At 42.9% G+C, this 14,883-nt stretch overlaps 1 protein-coding gene across 2 annotated transcripts in view; it reads left to right on the forward strand.

Annotated features, from left to right (window-relative positions):
- Positions 1-376: 376 nt before the first annotated feature.
- DENND2B (DENN domain containing 2B) overlaps positions 377-14,883 on the forward strand; it is a 177,704-nt gene continuing 163,197 nt past the window's right edge. For both annotated transcript variants that reach the window (XM_074841776.1, XM_074841779.1), the window contains exon 1: positions 377-560. The gene's annotated coding sequence lies outside the window, so the exon portion shown is untranslated. The remainder of the gene's footprint in view (positions 561-14,883) is intronic.

Genomic DNA, 14,883 nt, shown 5'->3' on the forward strand with positions numbered 1-14,883 from the left:
AGCCCAGCACTCGTAGTTTTTTAAATAAAAAATAAGCCGTATCGCTCCTCTGGGGTAGAGGGAGGAGGACGGTTGGCAGTTCTCCCCTCCTCCTCCTCTGCCCATCGCATCTCCCCGCGGCCCGGCGCAGCCCCGGTAGGCTGCTCCCCTCCCTCCCGCCTGGCCAGGACCCGGGTTTGGGGCCGGGGGGGGGGGGCGCGGCGCCCACCCCTCCGCGGAGCCGGGGCCGAGCGCTGCCGACCGGAGCGGTGGCTCGGCCGCCCGGGGCTGCCCGGCCGCGGCGGGGCTGGAGCCCGGCCCTGGCTGCGCTGGGGGAGCAGGTTTCTTTGTTGGCTGCCGGGTGACTGGTTCCCATTAATCTCCCGCACTGGCCGTGGCCGTCTCCACTTCCTGCCTTTGCATACTTCTCTCTCCCTCGATTTCAGTCCCTTCCCTCCCCCTTCCCTCCCCCCTTTCTTTCTCTCCCTCTTCCCAGCTCCTCCAAAAAAGCTACAACCGCCCGGGCTGCGGGACGGGGGCTGCGGGCGTCCAGCGGAGGGAGCGCATCCCGGCGCGCCTCGGTAAGGGCCGGGGAGCGGCGCCGCCGGGCCGGTGGTCGCCTCTGGGGACGCGGGCAGGGGAGCGGGGCTGGGGGGAAAAACGATTGACCGTGCTCCGGCTCGCCGTGCCCGCGCCCTGCGAGCCGCCCGCCTCCCGGGAGCGGAGTGGGGCGGGCCGGGGATGCGCGGCTGCGGCTGCGCCCCGGGCCCTGCGGCTCCCCGGAGCCCCCGCGGCAGCGGAGCCGCCGGTGGCCGCGCCGGTGCGGGGCGGCCCCGCGATCCCCGCCCGGGGGCAGCGCAGGTTGGCGCGGGGTCCTTGCGCACGGGCGGAGCGGGGAGTCGATCCTCCCGCGCCACCGCCGTGCCACCGCCGTGCCTGGCGGGACGTTTGTTCTCGGGTGCGTGGCGAGGGCAGGGGCATCCCGGAGGGACGGAGCCCAGGAGACCACCTCGGCGGGACCGGGTTGGCTGTAGCCGGGCTGGGAGCCAGCCCGCCGAGTGTGGGGCTCTGATCTGGAAAGAGACGGGGGGCTCTGGCGCTTCTTTTCCCGTCCAGTGCCCACTCGCATCGTCTGCCCAGCCGGCTGTAATGTTTGCGTGCGTGTTGAAAGGAGTAGAGGGGCCACCTGGACTCCAGCGGAAGACTTTAGGATCCCAAGACAGATTTAGCTGAAGAGCTAAGGGAGCTGCTTCAGCAGTTCACTTGGTGGGAAAATCAGATGTACTGCTCTTGGCTTGGTACCAGCTGTTTGCTTTACTAAGGAGCAGTGGGTCACCGCAATCAAAGAGTAGCGGCTACATATGAGAGAGCCTTCTTATGTTTACTTCAGTTTTATCACTCAAATGTACTTTGAGTTTTAGTAGTCAAGCTGATTGAAGCCGGATGCATAGTAGTATTGCATGGAGTATGTCAATAGCAGTGTTTTCTACACCCTTGTTTTACTGTTGCACTGACTTTGGGGAATAGGTTTTCTTTCATTTTTATCCTGAGTAGTCAGTCATTAACTTCAGCCAGATGCTGAATAATCCAGTGAAAACCACCTAGAGTGATCAAAATTTGTGGACGATAAAGGATGAAACTGTTAGTTGTAGTCTGATTTCTGGTGATGCAGAGTAGGATGAATTGAAGTGAGGTTGATTTGCTTTTAAGACTTGATGATGTTTTCTTTATATATGATTAATATATAGTCAGTAGATGAAAATATTCCATGTAGTGGAAGGGTAAGTTAACAGAGAAAAGGTAGAAGTATCTTGCATTTAAGGTGAGATTTGAAAAAATCATGTATGTTTTAGGAATGTAAATATTTAACTTTCATTTTGATGGTCAGGTTATGCAGGTGGCACAGTGGAAATCTGTTACCAGGTTGACAGGTGAGAGTAAGATTTATGGCTTTGACCAATCATTTCCCTCTTGCTTTAAGATTAGTTATTTAAAGGAAAACTGAAACACATTTAAGGAATTATGACTACTTTATCAAGTTACCTAAGAGTATAGCTGACCACCTTTTAAGGCTAGCTACACGCTATATACTGTTAAGAGTGACTAGACTGACAGGGAACTGCCATCTTGCTTCTGGAGTGGAACCAGTTTCCTCTGAGAGTATGGAGAAGTGAGGAGCAGGGCTCCTTGGGAAGAGGTGATAGGATGGGTGGTGCTGGGCCTCACCGGGATATGGAGACTGTCCTGGTCCTAAAAGCATATAGCGTGCATTCTCCTCTCATATGCAGAAATAAGAGAGTCCAGCCTGGCCTGGCTTTCTTCTGCTCCCTTCAGGGTGCTAAACTGCCCCAGCCAGCTCGCTTAGTGCAGTCACTGCCCCTCCTGGCGCTGGGGAGGAGAGGCGCCTTCTGTCCTCTCCTACCCCTACAGCACGCTTGTGCTCTGGCTGCCAGAATTTGTGGCTGCTCCAAGGAACTCAGGACCAAGCATTGCCATTTCCCTTTAAGCAAGTGACTTTTAACATATACTGTAGCTCTTTAAGGAGCATGTGACCCCTTATTATTGGTGACCCTCTAAACCATTGTGTAATCTGTTGACTGTAACGTACCATGCCAATTTATTCTTGGTTGGGAAGTCTTGCCAAGGACTTGATGGAATAGCATGATTTTATCCACTTTATTGTTTTCATTGTGTTTCATAAACATCTAAGACCCTCTGGGAAGAATCACTGGGGCGGCTGGGCCTCCTTTTTTTAATTGCTGGTTAAATAAATGTTGCCAGTTTTAAAAAAATAAAGTGGTATGCAAGATCTCAGAATGCCTGGAACTGCTAAGCACTCATGTTTAGGAAGCAGAACTATTTTTAGTGTAGGGGCATTTAAAGAAATGATACTAGCCCCTTGTGAAGAGGTCACTGTGAAGTGCACTGAAGAGCCTGCTTTTAACTGGAGAGCAAAACCAAGTTTCCCACAGTTGAATAAAGCTAAAGAACCAGATTTGTACTTTTCCCATTTAACTGGAGAGGAAGAGGGTGGACTTTTTGTTAGCTTACAGTAGTGGGAGTAAGGAGGCCCAAATTCTTATCATACAAAAAAAATATAAAATCCTGGTCTTGGTGAGACGCTTGCCTTTCTGATTCCCTCCAGTGTCTGAAATGGAGATGTAGGACTGAAAGGCATTTCATGCTTTCTGAGAAGAGCTGGGAACTGGCAGCTGAGAATACGGTATATGTCACAACTCTCTTGAATGGATCCCTGACTGCCATCCTTATCTATAGCTAAAAGAACTGGAGTAAAACTTTTTTTAAAAAAAAAAAAAAAAAAAAAGGCAAGCAAGCATGGGTGTTGAGAACTCAAGGTGATTTGGGATCCTAAATCAATTCTGAATACAGGACTGAGGTTGCTAAATAAATTACTTTGCATCCAGAGAAGACTTCCCTCAACTCATCTGCCTGGAAAATAGAAGTACTTGCTTTTGATGGCTTAAGAGAATGTGGTTTAGGTCAAAGTTACCACTGTGTGCTAGATCCATCATGTCATCTACGTATGGTTAATGTAACCCAGTCTCTTGCAGGGCAGAGGACCAACATCTGGACTGATCAGGCTTTCAAATGATAGCTGGGTCAAGTTGAGTTTCAGTCCAAACTTCATTGATATCTTGTTTAACATAAATTCAGTTTAGATTATGAATTACCTTTTTTTTCCCCTTTTTTCCGCCCCCCCCCCCCCCCCCCCCCCCCCAGTGCTGAGTGCTATGTGTGTTAGTTTTCTCTCTGTGCTGTAAAGTGTGTGCAACTGTTGCTTCTCAGATTTTTTGGTCTCCAGTTGGGATTTAGTTGGCAGTGCAGATAGAGGCAAGTTTGGGGAACTGAATCCAAATATTTACATTTTCAATTTGGCCTAGTCCTTGTGCTTGTAAACACTCATAGTCATATTGAACTTTGGTGAGGTTGTAAGTGGCTTTGCCAAGCCTTGGAGAGTCACACCCTACAAGACCCAAAATTCCCCCTTTTGGGAAGAGTTTTGGATATGGTTTTTGGGTGTACGTACATCAGCTGAGAGTTAGTACTCGTCACTCTTACCCCTAATCCAACTGCAAAATCTTTTCCTGTATCTTGCTTCTTTTTCATGTAGAAATGCCTTATGCAGGTGAGATGTGCCAAGTTAAATGTCATGGAAAAGAAGTTCTGCCCACCTATGAGGTACTGTGTGGACTCTGTAAATCCTGATCGCCTGTGCTGCTCTAGAGCTCTGGCCTCATAGAGAGGGGCCATGGTGGAGATCCTTCTCCCTCTGTAGCTACCATTTTCCTGGTTCTTGCTGTTTGGGTGTGCAGAAATAAGGTTTTGAGGACTGAGTTGAACAATGGGGATGCTTGCTCATGGAGTTTCAGATTTAAGTTCTCTTTTTATTCATACAGGCTTTGAACAGCTGTCAGATTTTGTTGGAAACTCTTTATTCACTGGGGACTGACCCTGAAAGATTTATTCTGCATTAGCAGTTGAACGTTCTGAAGTCCACATTACTACAAACTGTAGGGATAGGGATCAGCTAGTACATTAACACTTCATGGCCAAACCACCCTCTTGTTTGGGTATGCCTTTCTATTTGGGTGCGTTCCTATTAACCAGAGTTTGAAATTGGATTTGGTAGTTTAGTTGCAGAGAGCTAGAAACTATGATGAGGTGATTGAGCTGCAATGCATTACAATAAGAGTTCCTACTCATCAGTTGAGGTCTGTAACTTTGTATTCTTAGCCAACCTAGTTTGGAAGAAGACTGCATTAGCTTAATCCACAGTGAACGTGTTTAGAGTAACCTAACTTGTTCTCTCTCTGGAGTGTATACCCAGATAGTTAGAACTGCTCAGGTAAATGAATGCTATAATTCATACAGCCAGTGCTTTTGATATGTTCTGCTGTAAGCTTCTGACCTTGGAGATGTGTTTGTTAGGTTGAGGAACACAGGACAAGAGTAGGTGTTCATTTCTAACACCACCTTTCACCATTCTTTGAAGATACATTTGTTTGAGCTGTGTCTGTACGCTGAAAACCTGTCAGCTGCTGCAGCGTAGCTGAGACTTAAGTGAATCTGAGCAAATGGAGAAGTCCTTGAGGGCACACTGAAAGCACAGGGAGTTTCTGTCGGAAATGCACCCTGTGTGTGGAAATGTGCCCTGTGTGTGTTCACATGTACAGGAACGGGATGTTATTTCAGATTAAGTGTAGCTGTCTCCTAATTTCTCTTTAAAATGAAGATGTAAAAATGTTTGATATATGAACATTTAGTGTTTGCCCTGGTGCCAACACAGGAAACCAGGTCTTTGAATTGAAACATTTAACATTATTCCCTAACTCCCATGTTATTAAAAACAGTCATTGTGTGAAGTTTTAATACTATTATTCATTTCATCATTTTGATGGGGTCGTCACACTGAATTACTGGTTTGCATTTTTTCCCTTAAGAAAAAGCCTAGTTGTCTTCATGAGACATCCAGTCACAATCACAGGGAACAGATGCTAACTGGCTAGAGTTGTGAGAAGCGCCCTGCTCAGACTGCTATTCCAAGTATTAGGGCAGCGACCAAAGTACTTTAGGAGAGCTGCCCCGGAAGATCTAGCAACCCTTTTTCAGGGAGGAGCAGATGTTCCAGACGCGGACTCTGTTCATTGTTCTGAGAAGTCCTTCAAGTCAGGAGATGGATCTGTCTCTTGACATTTTTGCTTTCAACATTGTTACTTCTTTGAGGGCGTGCAAATAGTTTTTGCAAGATGGGGTGGAATGAATGAGGAGTTCTAATGATTTTGATCCTCTGTCCTGGTGGAAACGCTTATCACTCAAGGTCACTGGAAAGAGCCTGAAGTCATTTTCTTTCTGCGTGGGCACAGTGTGCTAAAGAAAAAAGGGGCATATTGACTCGCTGTGTGTGAAAGTGCATCTCATTTGTGCTACAAGATTGCAATGGTTGGAGTTTCCAGTTTGCCTCATCTCTTAATCCCAGATCTAGGCTCACAAGATGCTGTTAGCTAGTGTTGTTCAAATGAGCTTTATTAACTGGGAATATTGTTTTGAAGGTATGGCAGATCAGCAAAGTGTAAAAGCTTACCAAATTTCCTGTGTGATGGTAGGCTCTGATTATTTCTACTGTTAAGTTGCAAATTAGGCAGCAGTTTCACACCACGACTTGCATTTTACTGCTTGCTATATCCCTGTTATATTGTTAACTTTAGTCTTTGAGCAGAACATCCCCCACGCCACGCAAACTGTGTAAGAAATGGCTGACTTGAAAAAGGTGAGATCAGAGTAGAAAAGGACAGAAAGGGATCAGAAGGAAGAGGCCTAAAATAATCTGAACCTCTCTATAGGCATTTTGTATTACTTAACAGTCTCCAAAATTGTTAAAACAGCATTCAGTACTTGTCAGTACAATTCATGCACCCTTAGGTTTGTATGCTGTTTCTCTGTTAGTGTTTTATGGATGTACCCATCACCATTTCTCCTGTGGAGGCGAGTAAATATCCTGGGTTATTTAATTATAATGCAAAGAAAACCAAGGACAAGTGCAAGGAGCTCATGCTGTCTCCTTTTTGGCACCTGCCTTGTCTGAAAGCCTATGCGACACTTATGGGTACTCCTGAGCTTTAATGGCACAACCTGGACTGGTTTTGGTATTAACAGGCCTCAGGATATCTTCTAAGCCTCCCTCCCCACTTTCACAGGTGTTGTGCTTCAGTTCTGTCCTCCCCAGTGCCAGGGATTGGTGCTGGGGGGTTTCCTGCTGATTGGCTCAGTGCTTTATTATCCTCTGAACCACCACCTTGAGCAGGACCTTTTAAGGGGTTTGTTGCCACAATTGTAGAGCAGTCAGCAGAGGAACTGGTCTTTCTCTCCAGTGATGTCCTCAGGCCTGGGAAGTAAAGGGGGATATTGCTGGTTGGCAGAGCTACCTTCTCATCTAGTGTCAAGGTGAGCTGGGGACAGTCTTCATTGGCCTGTCCTGCTTTTCCTGTGCTGACATAACTCGGACAACACAGGTAACTCCCTAGAAGAAATAAATTCAAGAGAGGCAAGGGCCTTCAGACTCCTGCCGTCTTACATGCAAATAAAGCTTCATCTAAACCCCTGTGGTTTGGGAAAGGTTGCCTTTTAGTCCCAGGAGAACGTTTGTCATTCTCTTCTCTTTGGCTTTTCTTAGTGTGTTTCTTCTTTCTCCTTTTAGCCCTTGAGCCTCCTTCTTAAAACACTCTAAACCCAGCAGCTGGGCTTTAATGAACTGTCATACCCTCTAGCTGTGCTGCTGCTGCATTCAGGCTGTATATGGATGTGAGACCTAGATTTTGTGGGTACTGCTTTAAGTGTGGCTTGGAGTTCATTAGGCCCTAGAAAGGGGATAAATGGTGACAGAGAGATTCTTCATTTGCCTGTGAGCTTTTTGGCTTCTCGTCTGTCATAGTCCCTGATAGCAGCTATTTGATCTGCAAGAAGTCAGCTGGTGATGTATTCCTCTGCTTGGCTGTTTTTTCTGATATTCAGATTTGTATTTAGTGGAACACTAAGAGAGATGTCAGATTGTGCTTTGCACTCTAAACCCAGTATCACATAAGATTTGATCGAGATTCAGCTTTAATTCTGGCTTTGTTTGCCATTGAGTTCTTTCCCTGTGAGACAGTTATCTTCAGGTTGGAGAGACTAACAGAAGTTGACTAATGTACAGCTAAGATGATGTGTCCCAAATGACACAGTAGGAGAGCCATGAAGTTTCTGTGGCAAGCATATGCTTCAGAGAGAAAATAACAGTGGAGGGTAAAAAGTTATGAGAAAAATACACTGTTTATCTGTTCACCTTCATGAGATTGTGTCTGGGGGGGACAGTTCAAGCTATATGGCTCAAGGGGAATGATTGTCTTATCTCTTCGGTTGGGTGGATTGTTGTATATTGCAATATTTCTGGCAACCAAAAAACTGAAGCAGTTAATACCTAGCATAAAAGCATGGCCTATAAGAAAGATTAGAGAATTTACTTTCTGCCCTGGGTGAAACCAATTTCTCTTTTGAAGATTAATGATTCAATCCATTACTATTATTTTTAGCAGAGAGCATAATTATGCAAGGAGAGTATGAGATGAAACTGACTGTAATTTTTGGCATACTAGTGTTGACCTAGAACTACTGTGGATATACGGATGTGATAGAGGAAAGAAACTTGCCTATTCTGAAGTTTGGAGAGATGGTAGCGCTTTTTGCCCTGCAGAAGTATATCTAAGGTACCAGGCTGGAAGCAGAATAATTAAATTCACTGACATATTCATGTGAGAAATTCAAATATGTAATGAATATTGAGGGACATGCATATTCATGAGTCCATGGATAAAACAGCAGGAATCCAGCCCTGGTTAGCTTAGTGCTTTGTCTTGGACCAAACCTTCCTTTTCCCTTTCCTGTACGCTTTGCAGCAGAACAGGTTGGCAACTATATCCGCTTGTCCAGCCCAGACAAACATGTAGTCAGAAGGCTAGCTGGGGTGGAGACCACACAAAGCAGTGTGATTTGGACCAGGTGAATTATCCCAGCATATAGGCAGTGCCTACTCAACTCTTCCTCACCTGGCAATCTATTTCTGGCTGTGACTTTTCAACTTGTTTCTGAATCTGGCTTCCCCCTCCCCTGCCCCAGTAGGGCAAAGAGTAAAAAGCAATTACATGTCAGCTGTTTTGAAAATAATTTTTTTGTGGAGGCTTAGCATGACCCTAAATGTTAGATAGTCAGTGATAGACTTTTTGATCCAAGACTCATTGACATAAATGAGATATACATGTATTTTTTTTTTTAAATACACAACAAAGGGACTTACTTTCATAACTTCTACAAACTGGATGCAGGAATCCTATGCGTGGTGCTAATGGACATGTGTTATTTTCACCTCTAGTCTTTATCATGTGGATGTTAAAATCTGAATGATGAGGGCTTCTGAATCAAATTAGGATTAGTGGTTTCTGGAGTAGGGCAAATTACAATAAAAAAACCAGGAGCTGAATTCAGACAATGGCAGAAAGATGATGAGTTATTGCAGCAATGTAGCATCTTTCGTTCGTAAATCTAAAAGCACTTAACAAAATGTGAATGAATGAAAGACTGCATATAACTTTAGTAGATGAGGGAAGCATCAATACAAATTAGAAGGTTCAGGAAGGTAATCCTGGGAACAGATAAAACCTTTCTGTTTTGAGTTTGTCTTACAAAAATCAGAAATATACTGTGAGGCAAAATATTATCTTTTATCTTAAACTGTAAATAAACACCCAGAGTACTGCTTTTGAGATGATGATAATGCTGCTGCCCTTCAGTGCTTCAAAAGCACTTTTTTTCAACTAGAAGGTGATTTCAAGTGAAGTCACTTAATTTCAAGATTTGTATGATTAGGTGCTGAGACTAGCAGGATAGTTTAGGCTTTTAATACCAAGTTTCTTAACTACTTAATCTCAAATATTTATTAATGGACCAATGTATATAGAGATACCTGATGTTAACACATTCTTTTCTTGAAAAGCATGAGTTCTTCTGTATCTACTCATGTTTGATTTTTTTTGAGACTTAGTGAACCATTATTTCTGGTTACAAGGTGGCAGTTATTTTGTATCTACTATTTTTCCTTCCCCCCGCCCCCCCAAACCTATGCCAAGAGGCAAAGATACACTCTCATACATCAATGTGCAGCCCAGGTTTACATCTTATGTAGAGTATATTTATGGTAACAGTTCAAAAGATAGTAATTTATCCATATAATTTCACAAATATTCCAAGCAGAATTTTCTGTATGGTGATTAAATTAGCTGTAAAACCCTTTTAATTGATGTAAGTGGGTTAGGTTTGATACACAAGTTAGCACATTAGATGTTTTAGTTATCCCTAAACTTCATTTTGACCACGGAGTGGAGGAAACAAAGACCCTTTCTGCCTTCACGGTTTCCTATTTTTATTTATGGATTCTCAGCCCTCTATTTACAAAGCCTTAACCAGGCTAGATTCAAATAGAATAAAAAAAGCTCTGGCTTTTTGTACAACCCTGCTGAGATTTTCTAAGTCACTTGTGAGAGTTATATGCTCATTTTCCATTAAAGTCAGTTTGAACCAGATACAACAATCCTCAGTGTGGCTTTGGCCTAATTGTTTAACAATAAAGTATCCACATGTTCTTCTTAGGGGGAACTCAGGATCTTCACATTAGGAATGTGATTAAATATTGCAAGTAAAAGTCAGCAATTCATTGTTTCAGTGTTTTCCTTGTATTAAAGATACTTACACATGTCTGATTATATCTCTACTGAAACAGAAAAGTACCTCTTTCTTAAAACAATTTTACCCCAAAATATCTGCTTTACTTTTGTTCTCAAACTTGGAAGAAAACACCTTTGGTCTGTAACGTTTTTGTACTCTTATCCCTTTGATTTTTATCCACTCTGGGAATAATTGCTCGTAAAGAGCAGGTTCATCTTTCTCCAAAATAGAATAATTTATTTTTTAGAAGAATCTACTATTAAGTACAATGTCTATAGAAAGACGTAAACTCGGGTAAAGAGATACTATCTTGCAAATCTCTTGTCCTGCTCCCTACTTAGTTGCTCACTTGCTCAGAGGTCCTCTAAGTCATACCATTACCTGCAATCTCAGTTTCTCTGTGCATCTGTAAAGGGATAACTGATACCTCTCCACATTTTCCTGAGATCTGCACATTAGAGAAGCAAAAGTTACCAGACATTTGTATTAATCTATCTGTTATGAGATGTGCCTTTGCAGTTTGTTGGGTTTCTTTTCTAACCTGGAAAAGATGTGATGGGCTGAAATTGCACTCTGAAGGGTGATGGCAGTTTTACTGTAAAGCTTCAGTGAGCAGAAGATTGAGCCTGAAAAGTGCTTGTGACTTGGGGAGCTCTGAACTTGGAAGGCAGTACCTTGTGTTTGTTCTGCACTGACACCTCTAGCCAAGCAAAGAAAAGGTGTTGACATTGGAAGGACCTGCAGCTATGCTTCTTCGCCAAATATGAGGTGAAGCCCTGAAGGGAAGGAATAGCAATGATGTATGACCCAGCAAAGTGTATCCCAGACTACTCCCTCAAAGTAGTTGGACCCTCCAAGCCACCTGAAAATTGACCAACTGCTGGCTGGGCACTCTTGTTAGAGGCTCAAAGCATATAGGTTTTATAGGCCTGTTAAAGCAGGACTGTGCAAGGGGACTGTTAATGGTTTTTTGTGATGCAGCAGTTTTGACTTTCCTTTTTCTCATCACATTTCCCATTGTCCAGTAATTGCAGCATCTATCAGGTTACACTTTCACTTAAAATAGTACAAATACGTTTACAGTTAAACATGCTACATAAATACCTTATTTTACTGCTTTATTAAATGTGCAGCAAATCTGTTTGGCAGCCACCTCATAGGAAATAGGTCTCTCTTGTACATTGACTGGGCTCTAAAGTTTTCAGGCTAAATTGGGTTTTAGATAACACTTTCCCTGAAAAACCTTTCAAATAACCTTATCTCTTTCTCAGTCCCTTGGATTCTGTAGGAACTCTGTTAGATTTTTATACATGCTGCCTGTTCGAATTTCTAGAGAGACTTGAGTCCCCTGAAGCAAGCCTCACTGCAACTTTTCCAAAACACATTTTTGTACAGTGTAAGTGGATTGCACTTGAGTCATTTTTTTTTTAAAAGCCATGTGGATAAAATACAGAGGGAGGCATATAAGCAGGTAACAGGAGCCTTATTTATATCCTCAACTATGCTTTGGTTTCCGCAGTGTCTTTTTACTCGTGCTTGGTACCACAGCTGTATCTTTTATTCCTGTCCCCTCCATTGTGGAGGGGATGCAGGCTGGCTAAGTGAGCTGCTCTATTTTCCTCCCACAGTAATTTTTCTGGTCCTTTTCTACATTCATGTAGACATTTCCACAGAGCTTGGATCACTAGCTGAGTTGGTTGATCTTTGATGACAGCACTTCATTGTATTTACCAAAAAGTTTCTTTCAGTACCACGCTAGATTTGTTGCTACTCTGGAAACTCTCTCTTTCCTTGTAAATCGATGGTGGGAGATGGTTTAAACAAGAGACCAGGCTGAGTGGCAATTTCTGGCTCGGATGGGGGAAGAAGGAACACTAAAGGCACAGAAAGTGGTTTCAACTGTGTATGGTGAGACTGAATGGAGGTGATTTTAGTATACTTACCGCTTGTTTTCCTCAGAGCTGTTCTCTGGCCTGAGGGAATCACTCCTGCAGTCTCCCTGGTTTAGGCAGTTTGTGACCTGCCCCCTGGCCCCACAGCTGCTCCATCCTCAGGCAGTTTGGGCATGTCTTTACACCGGGCTAAATGCCAATTGCATATTTGGGACTGAAACCCCATCTGTTTTTTTCTTTTTTAGCCAGAAAAAAAAAAATCCTGAAAATGTATTTTGTAAAGGATGTTGTTCAAAATAGGGAAAATAGAAATTTAAACCTTGAACTACATAAATATTTGAGTTATCTCAGCAAAATGCAAGTGCGTTAAAGTGCATGCAAACAGCATGATACTGTGTTTCTTAGAAGAGGATAGTGAAGTAATGGAAAAAACCTCCCAACAAGGTGAAAATTAAGTTAGATCTTCCCAGTGGTTTTGTTTACCATTTGGAAACCTGATCCATTGATTGTTTTTTGTACTGTGCTTAGTAGCAACTGCAAGTGAATTAAAAAACAGGGACAAACATATGTTTTTCCATGGCTCATAGTTAACAAGATCAGGGTTATATATCCTTCTCTAAGGCTGAGCGATGCCCAGTTGTTGTCCACCTGGGAGTGCAGCTGTAAGAAAACCTACGTCTTTAATACATTGGTTTCCTGCTCCGTTTGTCTAGAAAGCAGCTCCTGGGGGATCACTGCACTATGAGGAGCATGCTCCTGGTTGGAATTTGCAATGACCACCTACAGTGTTCTTCCTTACTGTCAGGCTGAATCTCAGTCTTTTCTGCAATGATGTTTGAAAGACTGATAAAGAAAAGTAGCCTGCATCACACTCCCCTGCTTCTTGGAGTATTTTTTACTCCACTTAATATGGAAGGGTGAAAAAAAAATCCCAGTACGATAGTGTTTTACCCTTGCTTAAAGAAGAATGTAAATTTTTCAGCAGGATTGGAAGCAGTGTGGAATCTGCCTTTGAATTAGGACTAGTGGGTTTGGCAAAGTGAGGCGTGTGATGCGAAACTAGTTTTTGCAAGGTCCTCTAAGACTTTCTGACTAAACAGTTTCTCATGAGCTAAACAGTACTGGGAAAGGCTTGCTATGTGGGTAGGAGACCTCCCAAGAGCGTGTTTGGTTCTGTGATTCAGTGTATGGCATCTGTTCCCTGAACAGAGAAGGCATGTATCAGTGGTCCAGCAAGGAGCTGAAGGCACAGTCCTGTTGCAGACCATGGTTTTCAAATGAGATGTGGATCAGATACTGGACTTAAAGTGGCTTAACACTTGTGCCTGTCTGCCTGAGGAGTTATTACATCTCTTAGATTTAAACAATCGTTCTAGGCACTCTGAGCTCACAAGAATGTAATAATGATTGCCCTGCAACATTAAAGTGTCATCTAAAGATAACACAAGATCAGCCCACCAACACTATTAAACAATCATAAACAGTACAGATTAAGTTAGCCAGTAAATCAAACCAGGAAAATACCTCCCTTTTACCAACCCCTACAGAGACTTGTTGCTTTTGACTCCTCCTTGGAAGATTACCAAATTTGGAAACATGGGATATTTCTGACCAATTTGGCATCAAGTACAGGGTGCTATTTAAATTCTGGTTTGGTTAACTGCACTTTGGCCTCCACAAACTTCCACTCTTGCTCTAAATGGATACAATAATATTTTTTTCCTTTGTGCCCTCTATATTTCTGTGGCTTTGTGCTGTTAAATGAGTATTATGCTTCATTCCAGAGACAGCTGTATTTCAGCAGTAGATGAAGCAATTTGTGCGAGTACCCACTTTTCACTATTTATTTTTCAAAGGTGTTGCAAGGTTATTAATTGCTAAATGCTTTGAAAATCTTCCTTGAGGTATATCATGTAACTTGGAGCAGTGTTTGTGTCAATGGAGGCGTAAAGATGTTTCTTGTATGTATTTTGAAGTCTTCAGGTCATAGGTCATATTTGTGCAAGTGATAATACCTAACTCTACTACAGTGGTTTTTATTGCAATTCTCCAAAGTGCTTTGCTGATCGGAGCCATTACCAGAGCTAATTGAAAGGTTTTGATTAAATGAAGCATGATTAAAATATGCTATTTTGATGGTGTTGAACACTTTGTGGAATTAAGTTGATGCTAGGAGAAGCTTCCTAAGGAGCCAGAGTGGGCTAGAGACCTAATTTAAAGAGAAACAAACCCATCAGCTGCTGTTTATGGGAAAGCAGAACGTATCGGCACAATTGGCTTATTGTACAACACAAAGTTTTTTGGTTTCATTCAAACATTAGATAAAAGCAAAGAATGAAACTGTGAATATTGCATGTCCTTGAATGACTTTAGCCAGTATCTCCATTTTGTAGATTAAGAAATCAAAGTGGAGGGGAATAAAATTACTTGCATGACTGGAGTTGCCTGATATGCCAAAGATGGAGCTGAGGTTTTGAGTCTTCCAGCCACAGAGCTACCTCTCTGGTACTTCACTGTAGTTTAACAAGGTACTTGCTTTACCACTTTTGTGTAAGCACTATTATTTTTTTTCCAGAAATTAAACTTATAGTTCCAAGCAAAGCAAAGTGTGTAGATAAATAACAACAGTAAATTTCTCCTGTTCAAAGAAAAGGGAGGATAGGTCTACCTTAATTTTAAACGCTTACACTGTAAATGAGAAGACATTAACTGTTTCATTGCTGATATAGTGCAACAGTTC

Source organism: Strix aluco, chromosome 16 (genome assembly GCF_031877795.1).
Source record: "Strix aluco isolate bStrAlu1 chromosome 16, bStrAlu1.hap1, whole genome shotgun sequence".
In the NCBI taxonomy this organism is placed as follows: domain Eukaryota; kingdom Metazoa; phylum Chordata; class Aves; order Strigiformes; family Strigidae; genus Strix; species Strix aluco.